The sequence below is a fragment of the Triplophysa rosa genome, linkage group LG21 (genome assembly GCF_024868665.1).
Source record: "Triplophysa rosa linkage group LG21, Trosa_1v2, whole genome shotgun sequence".
Classification (NCBI taxonomy): Eukaryota; Metazoa; Chordata; class Actinopteri; order Cypriniformes; family Nemacheilidae; genus Triplophysa; species Triplophysa rosa.
The window spans coordinates 20820779-20837516 of NC_079910.1; the positions used below are offsets into that span (position 1 = coordinate 20820779).

The following is a 16738-nucleotide window of genomic DNA, read 5'->3' on the forward strand; positions in this document are numbered from 1 at the left end:
AGGCACATGAGAACAAAATGACGTGCGTATTTATATGTTGTCACATAGCGGGTCCATACATGCCAAGTAGTCCATTAAACAATGCAGAAAGTGAGAGGTGAGTTTTCAATGATCATCAATGACTTGATTATGAATGTCAAGCACCATTCCATATCCACTGCAATTCACAGGTCTGCTTACATATTCTTGGTATAAACGCAAGGAAAGGAATTAAACAGATGTATCAGAATTTAAAGTGCCATTCAACTGTATATAAAACCTGTTCTGTTAGTACAGCAGCGAGCCGCAGTGCCACTTGAATGTCATCTCCGTACTTTTCCAGGCCACATACAGTATGTGATGAAATGGAAATCAAAGTAATTGGGATACGAGACGCCATTGTGTTTAAACGAAACTACACAAGGCACTGCGAAATAATCATCTTTTAGGATGGACCAGTTTTTGCTAGCTGCATTTTCAAGCTGTGCATGACGTTCTGGAAGCGCACAGCGTGACGTTTTGAAACCAGGGCACCTACTGTACAGCAGCGTAATGTTTTCCGTAGGGAGAAGCCCATCGCAGTCCTCTGGGAGCATGTGTGTGTGCGTGTGTGTGGTTATAATTATCCTGCGGCCAATAAAGTGTAACAACAGCCTAACCTTGTCCAATGTCTCACCTTGTGCAGCCACACCCTCCAATAAAAGACATTTGAATATAAAGAGCTCGGGAATGTGCTTAGCTGTGCCTCCTAAGCAAAATCTCAGAATAACCGCTGTGAGGACTCCTCTTACTGCTACAGCTATGGGGCTAACCTTGCCTTAAATATCCCTCGCCTATAACTCGCGTCCCATCACGCACACTGTGATATTGATCCTAACCTTGTGTTGCACCTCAGTCACCTTTGGAAGGTCGGGAGTCACCATCAACCTGCAAACTCTTCAAACTGACCGGTGTTCATGCACAGCCTGCGCCAACCAACAATCAGCCACCCATCCGAATGGAAAACCAAATGTAAAATCAAGTGATGTGAATATCTGCATTTCTTATGACCAGCAAATAGAAAGGATCATTTTTTTCTTTCTCTGATCAAAAGACCTCAAGACCTGTGGACTGAAATATGGCATTTAACCCTAGAACTGAGGCTTTTCGATGTCTGTTTTCTTTGTAGTGTGCTTAGCAGTCTGCAACAATACAGGTGGAAGATTTAGCAACATTTGTGCAGCTCATGCTATTGAATCTGTAGCTCAGTTGGTAAAGCATTCAATTCACACTAAACTCACACTAAACAATAAAAATGTATGGCTTAAATGCACTGCTAAAAGCATCTGCCAAATGCATAAATGTGAATGAAACATTGAAAAAGTTGGAAAGTGATATAAACATAGATATGGAAGGAACATTACATTATAAACTACACATAGCTGTTGGTCAGGCTGAACTTTGTGTCCATTACACCCATAGAAAGAAATGTGTATGATAGCCTACATGCATCACACTGTGATTAACAGCAACGCTAGTAACCCACCACAAGTGTTGTTCACCACACAAACCTGTTATATGACGTTTTTGTTGTTACTTATGAACTGTCATTGACATAAAACAAGTCACATAGGGGTTGGGAACGATATAAAGTTGAGTGACTAATGGCAAACTTTTATGAACTGCTTCTAAAGTAAGAAACTGGAAAACGTTATTGTTCAGTGGTTGCTCTTTCATAGCTCAGGAGGTGTTTTTGATCTCAGATGTTTCTCCAAAAATTATTCAGGATAAAACAATAATCTACTCCATTTCCCAGGAGGTCTTTTTTCTATCTGTTTACAGCAGCTTCAGCTATTGCTTTCATATTTACTGAAATAAATGTACAGTCATGTCATAGTTTCCTGAACGGTTAAAATGTCTTAAATGACAAACTGAAGGTTTTACACAACATGCATGTGATCTTCCTTGCATTCAGGGACATTATGTTAAGATTGTAATCTTTGTTTGAGGAAAGGAAGGGGTGGGGCATGAAGGAGTGTGTGTGGGGGGGTCAGTGGAGGTGGCCGGGGGGGCTGGTGTCCGAGCCAGGCTGACGCCACGCTAAAGCAGACACCTTCTCTCTCTGTTGACTCAGCACTTGGCCTCGGGCTCAGAGAGACAGTGAAAACTCCAGGGTCCTGATGTCTGACTCTTTGTCATGCTTTGGCCACTGAAAAGAGAAGAGTAAAAAAACAAAGTTGCTTGATGATGACTTTGACAGCACCAGTCAAGCGTTTAAATGCTGAAGCAAACCGTTCTGGACAGGTTACGGAGCTGCCAAGGAAAACCTCCATTTAGATCACACCAGATGCGTAACGCTTAGCTGCATATTTGCCACTTCTGAGACACTAAAAAGTCCTGTGAAAGTTCAAATCTTAGATGTGTCAAGAACTTATGTAGAGTCAATGATCTCTGTATGTGTAGCAGTGTTGGGTGTAACTAGTTACTAAGTAATTAGTTACTGTAATTAATTTACTTTTCCCTTGAACAAGTAAAGTAAGGGATTACTCTTATTTTTCCTGTAATTTAATTACAGTTACTTCTGATGTAATTAAACTAAATACTTTGTGTAATATGTGTGTGTGCAGAAGAGGAATTTACATCAAAATTCAAAGTCTAACTTTAAAATCCGTGCTTTAATGTATAATTCTCACATTTGTAATTAATAATAATACTTTATGTAGTTTTATATTATTTATTTGAATGAATTAAAAGAGTTGATGTAGGATATAGAAAGTAATTATTAATAAGTAATTAAATACTTTTTGAAGAGAGTAACTTGTACAGTAATCTAATTACATTATCAAATGTGTAATTAGTAACTAGTAATTAATTACTTTTTCAGAGTACTTACCCAACACTGATGTGTAGGCCTTTTTTCCATAGGTTTGATGACAGTTAATTCAAGTGATTGGTGGTATTACTAGAGCTGCCCTCGGGGAGGATCCCGTCCCATCTCCACTGACCTCAGCAACAGCCTAAACAAACAACTGACACTCACTCTTGCTGTGGGAACCAGGCAAACACTTGTTTCCTTCGGTTAATGCTGGTGTCTTGCTTGACTTCTACAGCAGGTAGACCTTATTGCTTTAGATGATGTCAGCGAGCTTACTAACTATGCAGTGATTGGCTGATAGGGGATGGGTTTCTGTCAATCATCTAAGCATATTCTAATAAAGATCTGAATTTAAAAATGTTGCCATAGTCAAGATTTTAAAATATAGGCTGTCACTAATTAAATGAGTACATTTTCAGCTAATCGTTTGCCTCATATATTTCTGCATCTCGTAAACAATTAGTAAATCAACCTTTGAACGAGTCTCATACTGAAGGTCTGGGAACCATTGCTGTCATGGTCCTGGCTTCCTGGTTCTGTATTTCTAGTCATGTGGCAGAATCGGGACGGAGCCCTTAGGTTATATGTGGGAAAGCCATGAGATGTTTATGTTTTTGACATCTCATGTGTTTTCCCACATATAACCTAAGGGCTCCGTCCCGATCCTGCCACACGACTAGAAATACAGAACCAGGAAGGCAGGACCGTGACAGAACCAAACTAAACACTTACTAAGACTGACAGGACACTCCAAACGGAACACGAGCACGGGAGAAACAGGTAATCAGGATACAAATAACAAGGAACGCCACCGAAGACACCATATACAATGCACGAGCAACAAGACAATGAAACAAGAGGGCATTAAATAGGGTAAGACAAACGAGGGATAATGACACAGGGCAGGTGGGAAACATTAGACATGGCAGGGAGGCAATACACGAAACGAGAGGGGCGGGGCCAAAGACGAGACACGAGAAAACACATGAGATGTCAAAAACATAAACATCTCATGGCTTTCCCACATATGACTTAAGGGCTCCGTCCCGATCCTGCCACACGACTAGAAATACAGAACCAGGAAGGCAGGACCGTGACACATTGATGCTTTGAATGGCCAAGAACCACCCAAGAGGCCGTATGACTGACAGGTAAAGCAACCAGACCTTTCACTTTATGCCTTGGAAATGTCCCCACAGTAACAGACCGGTGTAGATTCACGAACGCGTGAACGTTTATGAGTTTATGCCGCAAACCTTGCGTAAAGATTGTGATGAGTTGTCATTAAAAAGGACAGCTCACAGGACGGCTTTGTGTTGTTTTCAGGCCTATCGTTGAAGAACGCGACACGCATGTCTCCCGACAATCCTGTAGAATTTAGTCAGTCAGAGGACGACTTTGAGTCTGCTGAAGTGTTTTCAGTTAAGTGTGCCTTATGCAACAGACGTTCAGCCAAAGAATCGTGGCTATGAGGTCTGAGGCTCAGACTTCCTTTGAACAGACTAGAATATCCGGAATGATACCATTAAGGCGATACCTTTTCAAAAGCTTGTTGTTTCTTTCCAAGCCAGATTGCTGGACAGTCCCATATCTTTTCACCGATTTAGAAACTGATTTTATGAAGTTCTAAACATAGGTTCAAGAGGAGTGTAAACATTCAGTCCTGTCAATCATCATCAACACATGCCCATGACATTACAAGTAACCCTTGACACAATACAGGTCCAGATTATCACATCACACACAGGCATAGATTATTTCCAATTCAGCAAACCTATAGAACTACCAAACTCAAAGTGTTTACTGGCTATGATGCTTTCATTCACTTATTTTATTATTTATTCAACAGAAGTGATGGACTTACTGTGAGACATGCATCGCAATGTAAAACATGCCACATTTCTTATAGACGGCACACTTCTGTCTGAGAAGTACTTGACTTTTCTGCTGTGTCCCAACTGCAGAGACGGATGTAACCGAGCTTTATGTGCCATCTGCTGCAGGACGTCCTGGAACCTTCTGCCTGCCATGAGCCAGGAAATCCTCTAAAACTCTTCTCTTACCATCAGTGCACATGCTACACACAAGCTGCCATTGTTCTCTTGAAAGAACAGGCAAATAAAAGAGACCCGATGAAATCCCTATTTATCATGACACGTTCAGAACTGTTTCCCCTGAAGCGACCTGCAGGGGTGAGTGCCCGAGTTGTACAAGGTCATAATGGATATCATGCTTTTTCTGTGAAAGATCACAAATGAGATCTGTTTTACAGAGATCCAGATTTCTCATGAACTTCTTAACATGTCAAGGACTGTCGTAACTGAAGGGCTCTCTACAGTCTCCAGAGCAATAGAAGAGCAACATCTGCACAATACAACTGATTTCTGTGTCTTTAATTATGAGTGACCATACACTGAAGGAGGACCTGTTGTCCAAATGTGACCAAAATCTGACAAATATCCGAAAAACAACCTCTTTGGGGATGCCATCATTTGTAAAAAAAAAAAAAAAGGGCTATGAAAGGGCTTCTTCAATACAGTTTTTTTTTTGTTCAAATTTGTAAGGTTATTGGAGAGTGTTTCTAATTAACGGTGTATAAAAACAATAAAAGTCCTCATTTAGATACGACAAGTGTGCGTGCGTGTGTTATTCTAGGGGTTGGCCCTCATGAAACCCCTTTGTCTCAAAATTCCCAAACCATTGTTGCATCATCAAAACATGTTCAATCAATTACCTCTCTCTCTCTCTCTCTCTCTCTCTCTCTCTCTCTCATCTTAATGATGCTGTAGAGACAGCAGTGGGTTCTGAAGGTTAATACTGTGACTGAGATAACAATCACTCCAGCTCGTACCCTGACTGATGCTCCGGAAGAGAGACGAGCAGCGGGAAGACCGGTGGGTGGGTGGGTGTTGGGCTCTTTTAACAGAGAACAATAGCTCTTAAATTAATGTCTGCACTCATAAATCTGGGGAAAAGAGAGAGCAAATTGGCCCTGCGATTGTTGAGATATGGAAGGCACAATCCAACTCTAGAAGGACGCTTTATCAAAGCGCTCGTACAAATGCTTGAACAAAAACCCATCGCACATGAAATGGACCATCTGACGGCAGCGATAAATAATACTTGTAACAATACATTTAAGAATGAAGGGATTTAAATTGTAGAATTAACAGTTGAATTGAGCGTCTATTTATTGATTTCGTGCAGTAAAGGTGCCATCAGCGTTATGTCCAGCACACGGTGCAGGCTGCATCACACATCAAAGCGTTATGAGTAGAAACTGTCTTACCTTCTATTATTAGTTATTTATTTATTCATCATCTACTATACAAGATATTTCAATTGCCAATCTTTTGTATACATTTATTTATAAAATAGCAAAGGATAAAAATAATAGAACTAGCAACAGCTTTGCCTGAGTGCACAAATCACGATGTCTTGCTCGCATAATAAATCACGTCATTGAAAAAATCCAGATGTTTGAGAAGCTTGTTGGATAAACGGTATTTCTGTCAGGTTCACTACCGTCAAAAATGATTGACAATCAGCATACAGTTTAGACTGGTGGTATGGTTCTGTTCTGGGCAAAACTCCCAGCCCATCCATGCAGCCAGCATGAAGAAGAGAAGGGGTTGCAGCGATGACCCCCCTTAGAGTAAACAGAACAGAACAAGCAGATGTCATGAGTTCTTAAAGACATTTAAGTGTAACACATCATTAAAATGTAGTTGAGACTTATGAAAAGGAATAACAGAAGTCAAGTCCCGGTTATAAATGCGAGGAGGAGTTGGGGATGGAGGAGGGTCATTTGCTCCTGAGCAATGCGATATGTCGCTATTAGCTTAATGAATTTAAAACGGAAGATGTGATTGCGTCATATTTTTATAGGTAGAGGAGGATCAGCTGATGCAAGCTTGACTCACGAGACCAGCAAGAACTAACGCTACACGCTTGATTTGTTCATGTCTCTCTTGTGAAGATTAGCAGAAAGACACTGGAGTGTAACTGCACACCAGCGTAAAACATTATAGATGTGAAAAGTATCTACCCACCACTTTATTATCCATCTGACACAAGCCCCTTTTACTCATGAAAATCGACTCATAATATCACGAATCACTTGTCAAATAGTGCAGAATAAAAAACTGCAGATATGAAAACTGTGTCATTAATGGTGTTCAAACCACCTGTAGTGTCATCCAGGGGTCAACAAATCTGCTATGTGGCCATGCTGTGTCAAGATAATCTGTACATTTACTGTAGTGAAATTTGAAGTGTTTTACGTTTTTTTTTTTTTTCACATCAGATTTCTTTATGGTAGATGTTCACTGTCTGTGTAAAACATTTTTTTCTCTAGCTAACACTTTGCTCACATGATTGTGCATGCGTGTGTGTGTTTTAAATAGGAGTTGGAGGGTGACATCATGCAGTGATGTTTTTTTGCAGTGTAAATTGAAAGTCTTGGCTTCTGCTGAGATAAACACACACTCAATGAGACCAGCTAAAGCTGCAGCACATCATTAACCTGTCTGGAGTCTCTCTCTCTCTCATCGTGCGCGTGTGTGCGTGTGTGCGTGATTCTAGATTCACCATAATGGGATGTAATTCTCTATTAACTGCTGTCATGGCCCGGAGCAGTTTTAAACACAATGGACAAATCAAGATACAGCATATTTGTTCAATGTTCAATCTTAATCATCATTTCATCATTTTGCATGCTTAACATGTTAGACTTTTATCATGTATATGATTGATATTGATTAATTGTGTATGTACACACACATATGTGTTTCTGAAACTGGATAAATACTTTTTAATTGACTTACATTGCTTTTTTCCTGAATCTGTAACACCTCTAAAGAATGTTTTATTTATCATGTTTATTAATTCATTCTTCAAAGCACACAAACCAAGCTGTTTTCCTCAAAAAAGCTTTAAAAGTTGAAATATTTAGTGGTAATGTTTTTTAAAGGAGGCTTTTATATGATGCTCACAATGAAGAGTGTCATCTGTGTCTGTTTACTGTAAACACCTGTTAGCTCAAAACATACAAAATCACACTGCACTTCACACATCCATACATCACATTCTCTGTCTGTCTTTCTCTCATAATGTTTGTATTTACCTGCTGCCGCAAACTCACAATTACATCTCTCCACTGATGAGACAGCAAACGTCTTCTCTCTGTCTCAGTCTCTCTTTCTATTACACTCTCTTTTAGCCACAATCTGACAATAACATTCACAAAACAACTTCTATTACAGTTTTTGTCTATTGCTTACACACTTTTTGCAGAATTTGGCTCATTATGTCAAAACTCTACACACAAGCCAATCAGACATAGCACTTGGAAATTAACAACTCACATCTATGCCAAAATGAAACACTGCAATCAAAACTTAACACTCCTTTCTAAAAATGAAATTCTTGCAACAAAACCATATACACAAGCACCATTTGAATTACTCTTTCATATAACCAGCAACACACGGATGGGCTTTACTGTATATACTGTAAACTGTATATAAAATATTTTTATTGTCATTTTCTCAGACTCAGTCTTCTGTAAAACTCAAAAGTAGAATTTTTGCAGTAATCAAACAAGAGTTTTTACAAAAAACAAACATTCTTACAGAAATAAAGAAAAATAGAATCACAAATCATCAAAAAAATACATATACTTGTTTTGTGTGTGTGCATGTATGTGTGTGATGGGAGGCTGGGGGGGCTTATGGATCCCGCCTTCTGTTCGGATCTGGCCACAAGACCTCGTCAACATCACAGGCGTTGTCCTCGCGGGCTAGGCATCGGGGAAAATATCGCCTTGTGTACCGAATCCACCCTTGGATTGATCCCACCCAGAGCATGTGAGTGGAGCTGAGCGGTGAGAATTTCCGCTCCCCGCTCACGTGGGTGTTCGCTGCCACCGCTCAATTTCGCTCCCCGCTCACCTACAATTTCATCCCGCTCCGTTGAAATTGCTCCACGCTCGCTCAAATTGAAACTTCCTCTGCATGCCTAACACCTGCCGTTTTTAACCGAAGCCTTACCCCTCGTTTACACCACACGCATCTGCAGCACGTTACGGCTCTGACGCGGCTACCGGAACTGATCGCGGTCTTTGTAGTCTATGCTTCAGCTGCGATCGGTGCCTCCTCTTCAGCGGAAGCTGGAAATCATTCATGTGGTTACCGATCATACACTTTCCACCGCCACGCTGAAAAGAATTCCTCGATTGCATTTAGAAACGGGATTTAAGGGGGCAAGTATAAAAGTGTGAAATGGTTATGGTTGTTGAACCAATCTTGGACCAGAGCAGCCCGGTGGAAACTAACATTATCCCAGATGACAACAAACCTGGGCTGCTGTGGTCTGTCCTGCACAGCTGCATGTAGTGCATCTAAAAATACAATGATCTGTCCTGTATTGTGGGGACCAAGAGTGACATGGTAATGCAGGACTCCTTGGACACTAATTGCAGCACACAAGGTGATGTTTCCCCCACGCTGCCCAGGGACATTTACAACAGCCCTTTGTCCAACTACGTTATGGCCCGACGCCTGGTTTTGGCCAGATTGAAGCCTGCCTCATCCATGTAGATGAACTCGTGGCAGTTCGGCAGCATAAAAATCCAGAACTGTCTGTAACAGAAAATATTTAATATTGTTACTGAAAACACATACAGTAAATACAATGTCTATATTTTCACACAAGTAGGGGCTGGGTTGAGTCAGTATAGACAAAAACTACAAGCTACAGGCAGGGCAGGTGGCAGCATAAACCCTCATTCCCACATCACAATATATAGTGTGTAAAGTGTTCCTCTCAAATGGCACCCTGTACAGCTGCTTCATTCTGAAGTTATGTTTGTGTAGAAATGCTGACCCTGTTGATATTGTTGAATTCATTTCTATTTGCAACTATGTGTTGTTGCAACTCACAAAGTCGGAGTGCATTACTTTCTCGCACCATTTCAATGATGGCAAGCTCTTGTTGTTGAGTGAAGAGCCGTTCCCTTGCACCTTGATGAGGTCGTCCAACCATTCTGTAGAAAATGCCACCACAAGATGTCATTGGTTAGGTTCTTTTTCACATACTGTACTTTCAAACTGTACACAGTACTGTAACATCACAATGGTATTCCTTTACATATACCCATTTTTGTATAGTACAGTTAGTACAGTAACACTGTAATATGAATCAGAATCCTGTGACACATACAGTAGGTACAGTCTGGAGTAGAAACTTGAAGATATACCTGTTCTCCAGTCGGAATGTCCTTATTATGGATGCTACTGTGTAGCGACTGAGGTTAGGCCCTCATGGACAGGCCATGATTTATCACATGGTCCACCAGAGTAGCCCTGATGTCATCTGATACACGTCTCCGCACTGGTCCACGTCCGACTCCTCTCTCTCTTTGTCGTCCTCTGACTCTCATTACCTCCATGCTTGCAAAGTTCTCAAAAGGGCTTACCTGAGGCCTATTTGTAGTGCTAAGGCTCAGACCGATTGGTGTTCTGTTTTCTGTGCAAGTGTTTTCAGGTGTGTATGTAAGTGCCCACAATTGTCAGATGAGTTTTACATTTTGAACAGAGTGTTTTCCCAATGATAACAGGTGCTTTCGTTTTTGAACAAAGTGTCTAATGTATGAAAATGTGTGTAGTGTTTCGCAATAAGTGTGTTAGAGAATTGCAAACAAAGTTCAAAGTTGACCATGCGTTTAAGCTATGGTTACACTGTGTTTAAGGTATGCTACATGAAGTTTAGTTATTGAGACTTTGGTCTAAGCATTCGGTTTTAGTGTGTAAGCAATGGGCAAAAACTGTAAAGATAAGAAAACTGTATTAAAAATCTGTGTAAACTGTAACCTGCTCCACTGAAATAATATATCTGTCTGTCTACAGTCTATCAGTGTTTCAACGCAAAGTGTCTTTATTGGAATGAAAGAACTGTCCAGTTTTATTGTCAAAGCATTTGCAGCTGGACTGGATACAAGTGCAAGTGTGTATTCAAAGAAAAAAACAAAAACTATGATGTCATGTAGCGTAGAGCAAAGTGAAATCATTAAGTAAAGTACAGGGATGAACAGCAGTAAGTGTGAGATGTTATGTGAGTGATTATGGAAAGACCCTAAATGAAAGGATATATATATACTGTATATATGTAATATATTTTAAGACAAACATAATTGAATGGGATTATATATTTAGATGTCAATGGATCTGAAAACATTATGGACAGTTGGTGGTGGTGTATGGTGATTTTTTTTCTGACAACACTGGTTCTTTCACATGTGCTGTGATTAATTGTCTTGCTTGAAAGAGTGGTGTGTTATAATGCTCAGTTTAATTATAGACCGCCTCTTTTTTCTGCTCTTTGGTGGGACTTATATCAACTTATAGAGTCTGTCTCAGTGAGAGCAGCAAACTCTGAAACCCGTGTGCGTGCGTGTGCGCTATGTTTTCATTGCCGAGTGAAGCAGGGTTTTGTGCACCCGCATGAAGAGGAAGTGCTGAGAATGATCTAGCGGAAGAGCTGAGTGTGGAAACATCTGGCGAGAGCTCCACAGAGAGCCGGTCACTCCTCCAGCCCTTTCTCTATTTCATCTCACAAATATCACTCCTTGACATCCTTTTAAAACGCTTTTAAATCAGTTTCATTTAAACGCCTCAATGTATATTGTTGAGAAGAAGCTTCCCAGGGAACACCACTGAGCAACTCAGAAGTCACCGTGAGAGCCCCTCCTCCTCTGACAGAAACATACATGTGTGTGATATTAGTTAGTTAACAACGATTCATTGTGTGTGAAATGTTTGAACTTTATCCTGAAAGATCTTCATTTCTAACATCTGGATCACAATGCTGAGCATTTTAATTCATGAAAGCTTCCATCAGTTTCACTCTCACTTTTTCAATGCCATCCCTTTCTTTTTACACACACATTGAGATTTTCTGTTGACAATGAAACAGGAAGTGTCATGCAGGAAACAGGAAGCTGTGAGGATGTAGATTCTCTTTTTCCCTTTCATTTTCCTGCTTGGTGCTTCTGTGGTTCTGGCATACAGAGGCGTGCGTCTCCGTCCCACCACCACATGACAATTCTGAAAAAACCAAACACATGCTACCAGATCACCTCTGATATAAGCAAATAAAAAAACACCTAAAGTCAACAAAATAGGGTGAGGATTCTTACAACTATTTTGGCCCTGCAGACTTGTAGAAGTGTTAAGAACCGAAACGTTTAAAAGTTTATCAACAAAGACAAATGCTTTAGCAGAATTCTACACTTTGTATTATGTGTGGAAATGTTTTTATTTCAAAGGCCAAAGTATTAAATCGGCCTGAAGCAAGTTTTGCTGCTTGCATTTAATGTATCCTAACTACACCCATTTAACAATAGAATTCTATCGCTACTGTTTAGCATGTTGACAAAATTTTATATGCTATTCTATTTGTCACTTAGATAAAAGCCTCTGCCAAATGAATAAATGTAAATGTAATTCATGTGTCAAACTCCTGGTCTGAAATGCCTGAAAGACACACACATTAGCCTGCGTGCGTTTCTATGCGTGTGTGTGTGCGTGCGTGCTTGTGTACGCGTATGTGTGTTTGCGTGTGTGTGTGTTTGTGTGTGTATGTGTGTGTGCATGTGTGTGTGTGGACTTGGTTTTTATATGTTAGTGGGGACATAAACCTGAATGCACACCAACACATGGGGACCTGTGTCACTGTAGGGACCAAAATTGAGGTCCCCATGGGCAAAAAAGCTTATAAATTGTACAGATCGATAATTTTTGAAAATCTAATAATGCAAAAAGTTTGGGTTAGGGGTAGGGGATAAAATATACAGTTTGTACAGTATACAACTCATTATGCCTATGGACTGTCCCCACGGAGATAATAAACCATACATCTCATCTCAACTCAACTTTATTTATATAGCGCTTTCTACAATTTTCATTGTTACAAAGCAGCTGTACATAAGACTTATTGACTACAAGCAAAACAATTAAAGTTGTACATGCAAAAACAAGAAAAAGTTGAAAACACAGAAGACAGACATACCCACATACAAAACACTCCACACACGCAATATGCACACGTATAACAAACATAGACATAGACATACACAAACGTACACAGACAAGTACACACACACAGACACGCACGCACACACACACACGCTCAGTGAGAGCACACATTTAAGATAAAGGAGAGAGAAACACAGGTCAAATATAACAGACTATAAATTCCTATATGCAATATTAATTAAGTAAAACTTTAAAATTCTAAAGCAGCCCCCCCGGCCAGGAAAATAGTGCAAAAAACAGTATGCAAACGGTGGCGAGGAACCCAAAACTCTAATGGAGAAAAAAACCTCAGGAGAACCCAGGCCCAACCAGGGGATTCCAGTTCCCCTCTGGCAAAAGCTACTGCCTCTGCACAAGCTCCAGAGAGCTTGCACAACAAGGCTAAATAAAATAAATAAACTTACTAATAAGGTAAATTATAGTTTAAGATTATCATTAATAATCTAATAGCATTTGAAATTTTGTGGTGAAGGCGTGTCAGGTGACCGCGTCCTTCTTTATCCAGCTCTATCATCTCAGCTCTTGTCAGGTCGCCGCTTCCCATTCTCCGCTCTACCATCAGGTCAGGCCATGAAGACGTGTCAGGTGACCGCGTCCTTCTTTATCCAGCATGTGTGTGTGTGTGTGTGAGTGTGTGCGTGTGTGTGTGTGTGTGTGTGTGTGTGTGTGTGTGTGTGTGTGTGTGTGTGTGTGTGTGTGTGTGTGTGTGTGCGTGTATGCGTGTGTTTGTGTGTGTGTGTGTCTGTCTGTTCCAGGGTTAGCGACAGCTTTCCATCTGTATCCAGTATAATTCTAATCCTGCAAGTGATGTGTCATGAATATGGAGTTTAGCCACTGAAATCCCCAGGGAAGACTTCAGCTAATAATAGATACATACTGTACATACAGAGATGAAGCCATAGAGAGCGAGTGATAAACTCACGATAGAGACAGGCAGGCACAGAAAAACTAAATGCTGCCCGTGAAAGAAAGGTGTCAGAACACCACAGAGTGCTCACGATGAGCCGCGTAAAAGAGCCGGCAATGGGCAGGTGAGCGTCAGAAGAGAGACTCGCTATGTATTCGTTTCTCTCTCTGTATTTATCATATGATATACAGTACGCATTGCAGACGTGTGCAGTGATGTGTTTGTGCAAGCAGCAGGTCGGACGGGTTATTGAAAAGAAGTGCCACCTGGAGGAAAACACCAGAGATGGGCGGAGGAGAGAGAAATAAACATTAGAGAAAGAATTTTGACGCAGGTGTGAAGATTTGTACTCGTAATCGCGGAGCAAAAGTTTGCTAACAGCCTGCAGTCTGAACTTCTACAGCAATGAACATATTGTTGTTCCTGCACCATTAAGATCAGCCACTGAACGTCTTAAGAGCTGTTTAACACAGACAGATGTTGAAGGCAGATGCTTTCCTTTTCTTTCTTTAGATAGGGCATTTTAACACCTTAGTTAAATGATCTTAAATGTTGGGAGCACACTTGTGACCGATCTGTGCCGGAGTGTCATTTTTTGTCAGCATTTACACACACACCGGCTTCATGTCCCTCCTCAGTTTCATCCTGAGGCGTCTTCCCCTGTCATGTGCGCTCTGTTCCAAAATGTCAACTGTAAATATTCTCCTCTGCTGTATATGCAAATATAGTAAAGTAAACAAATGTTTAAACTATAAAAATCATTTGCTTTGAAATTGTAATGACTCCGCATGAATGTATAATGACAGACATGCCTAAAGCATTTAGATGAGTCTCTCTCTCTCGCTCTCTTTTTGACTTGTATCGTGTTCCATCTTGTTCATGTAACCCATGAAAAATATGATCACATGCACAAACCTCTGACATCCTATTGGTGTATGATCTTTTCATGACGCCGTAGCTTCCTGTATTTTAAATGACAGTGCAGGAAAATGTTCATCTGGTGGCTTTAGGGGAAAAAAATGCCCAGGGCCGGATCAGGAGCTGGCGCTGGGTTGGTTTCAGACCCCTGGGGGTCCAGCTGGAGAGGGTACACAAGCTGCAAGCACCAGAGACGACGCTACCTCAGATCACCTTCAAAAAAGATCCAACTCTCAGAGGAGAGGGAGAGAGAAAACACACACTAAGCGTGTGCTGCTCGACCTGTCTCCCTCCCGCCCGCCTCTGGCATGCGTTCAGCACAAGCATGTGGACACTTGCCCTTCCTAAAGTGAAGCGCAGTGAAATCATCTGTGGGAAGATGACACAAAAGCGCCCCTGTGTTTGGTGAAGACACAAGATAGCACCTACAGCACTCTTTCACTGGTGTATCACTGCACTTTTGTGGCAGGACTTCATCTGAAACAGGGTTTTGCTGAATATTTGACACGTCTTATGTATGCAGCTTATGTAAGCTCATTCATTCATACACTACACCAAATATTTGTACTTTTGATCACATAGAGGACTAGGCACTCCACACGAAGGGAGCGCGCATATGCAGGAATATGCACATGCATGCGTTCCTGCACGGTGAAATCAAAGACAACAGCTACAACATTGTCTTTAAGAACTACCTGCGTACAGTTCGTGTGTTTGCAGGCTGCTGCATGTATGCGCATGAGCATCCCGCTCGTATGTCCCAGCAGCATGCATATGCAGAAGAGCGTGTGTGCGCGCAGACAGGACCTTGAGCTGTGCTCTGGGTCAGCAGTTTGTTTAGCATCAATTAGAAGCTCTGTCTTCATCAAGGCAAGCGTGAAGGAAGAATTAACATGCGGAGACAGATTCCCATACACCAGTGTGTTATTACACACACCATCTCATTGGCAGCAGACCCACTGTTCGTGCGTGTGTGTGTGTGTGGTTGCGTCGCCGGTGTGATGGGGCGCCTGTTGTTGTGTGTGTGTGTGTGTGTGTGTGTGTGTGTGTGTGTGTGTGTGTGTGTGTGTGTGTGTGTGTGTGTGTGTGTGTGTGTGTGTGTGTGTTAGAAATGTTTTCAAGTGTGTCTCTGAGTGCTCTCTGGCTCATTTTAGACGCAATCTCTGTTCAGTCTCTCTGTCATGTTTGGTTCAAGACTTTGTATAGAATTACCCACAATGCATCATTACATTTGGGCGAACAACAGCAGGAAAATATTGTAAGTTATTACTTTTGTTTTTACGTTTTATCTGATCAACCGGTTCAGAATTTTCTCTTGAAACACTGAAAGAAAACACCGGTTTTGTGTTTGATTGTGAAGTCCTCTTCAGACCGCGGTTAGAGAATACTTCTTCATTAGAAAACAGGGGTGTGTCCTCTCTTTCTCTCTTACTTTTAAACTCCTCCTTCGTTTTCCTCTTTTTTTCTTTCCACTCTTTCTCCTTTTCTCTCTGACCACAGTTTTGCCGCAACTATTTCCCGTGTTCATCCTCTGATGGGCGAGAGAGCTGCACTACAGCTCAGAGCGGATATAAAGTACAGACGTAGCACGTGTAGAGCTCTATAGCACACATCATTTTTACTCAACTTTTACTGTCACACTATAATAATAATAATAATCATCAATCTATTTAAGCACACAAAAATGAACACATCGTGAAAACTTTATATCAAAGCCAGCTTTTTAAATCAAATTCATCTTTTGTAACGATTGTTTGTTTGTCCTGTGTTTTTCTTTATGAATTTTGTAAGTTTGTGATTCATCAGCGATGATTGTGATTGTTAATGAAGCTTTCTGACGTGTGATCTACAGTACTGTGTGTGTGTAAGTGCTTTAATTGAACATCATTCAGGTCTGGATAGATTGAGTTGAGTTTGGAGCGGGGGAGCCCTTCCCGACACTGTATAAATAGGTGGATATTTTTACCCCGGGTTTTTTGCGCAAAG

General features: G+C 41.0%; 1 long non-coding RNA gene across 1 annotated transcript; it reads right to left on the reverse strand.

Annotated features, from left to right (window-relative positions):
* Positions 1 to 7727: 7727 nt before the first annotated feature.
* On the reverse strand, positions 7728 to 15036 carry LOC130544905 (uncharacterized). The gene is made up of 3 exons (XR_008961604.1): positions 14750 to 15036; positions 9803 to 11937; positions 7728 to 9474 (listed from the first exon to the last, which is right to left on the reverse strand). It is a non-coding gene; the product is annotated as an uncharacterized LOC130544905 (long non-coding RNA).
* Between the last annotated feature and the right edge of the window lie 1702 nt (positions 15037 to 16738).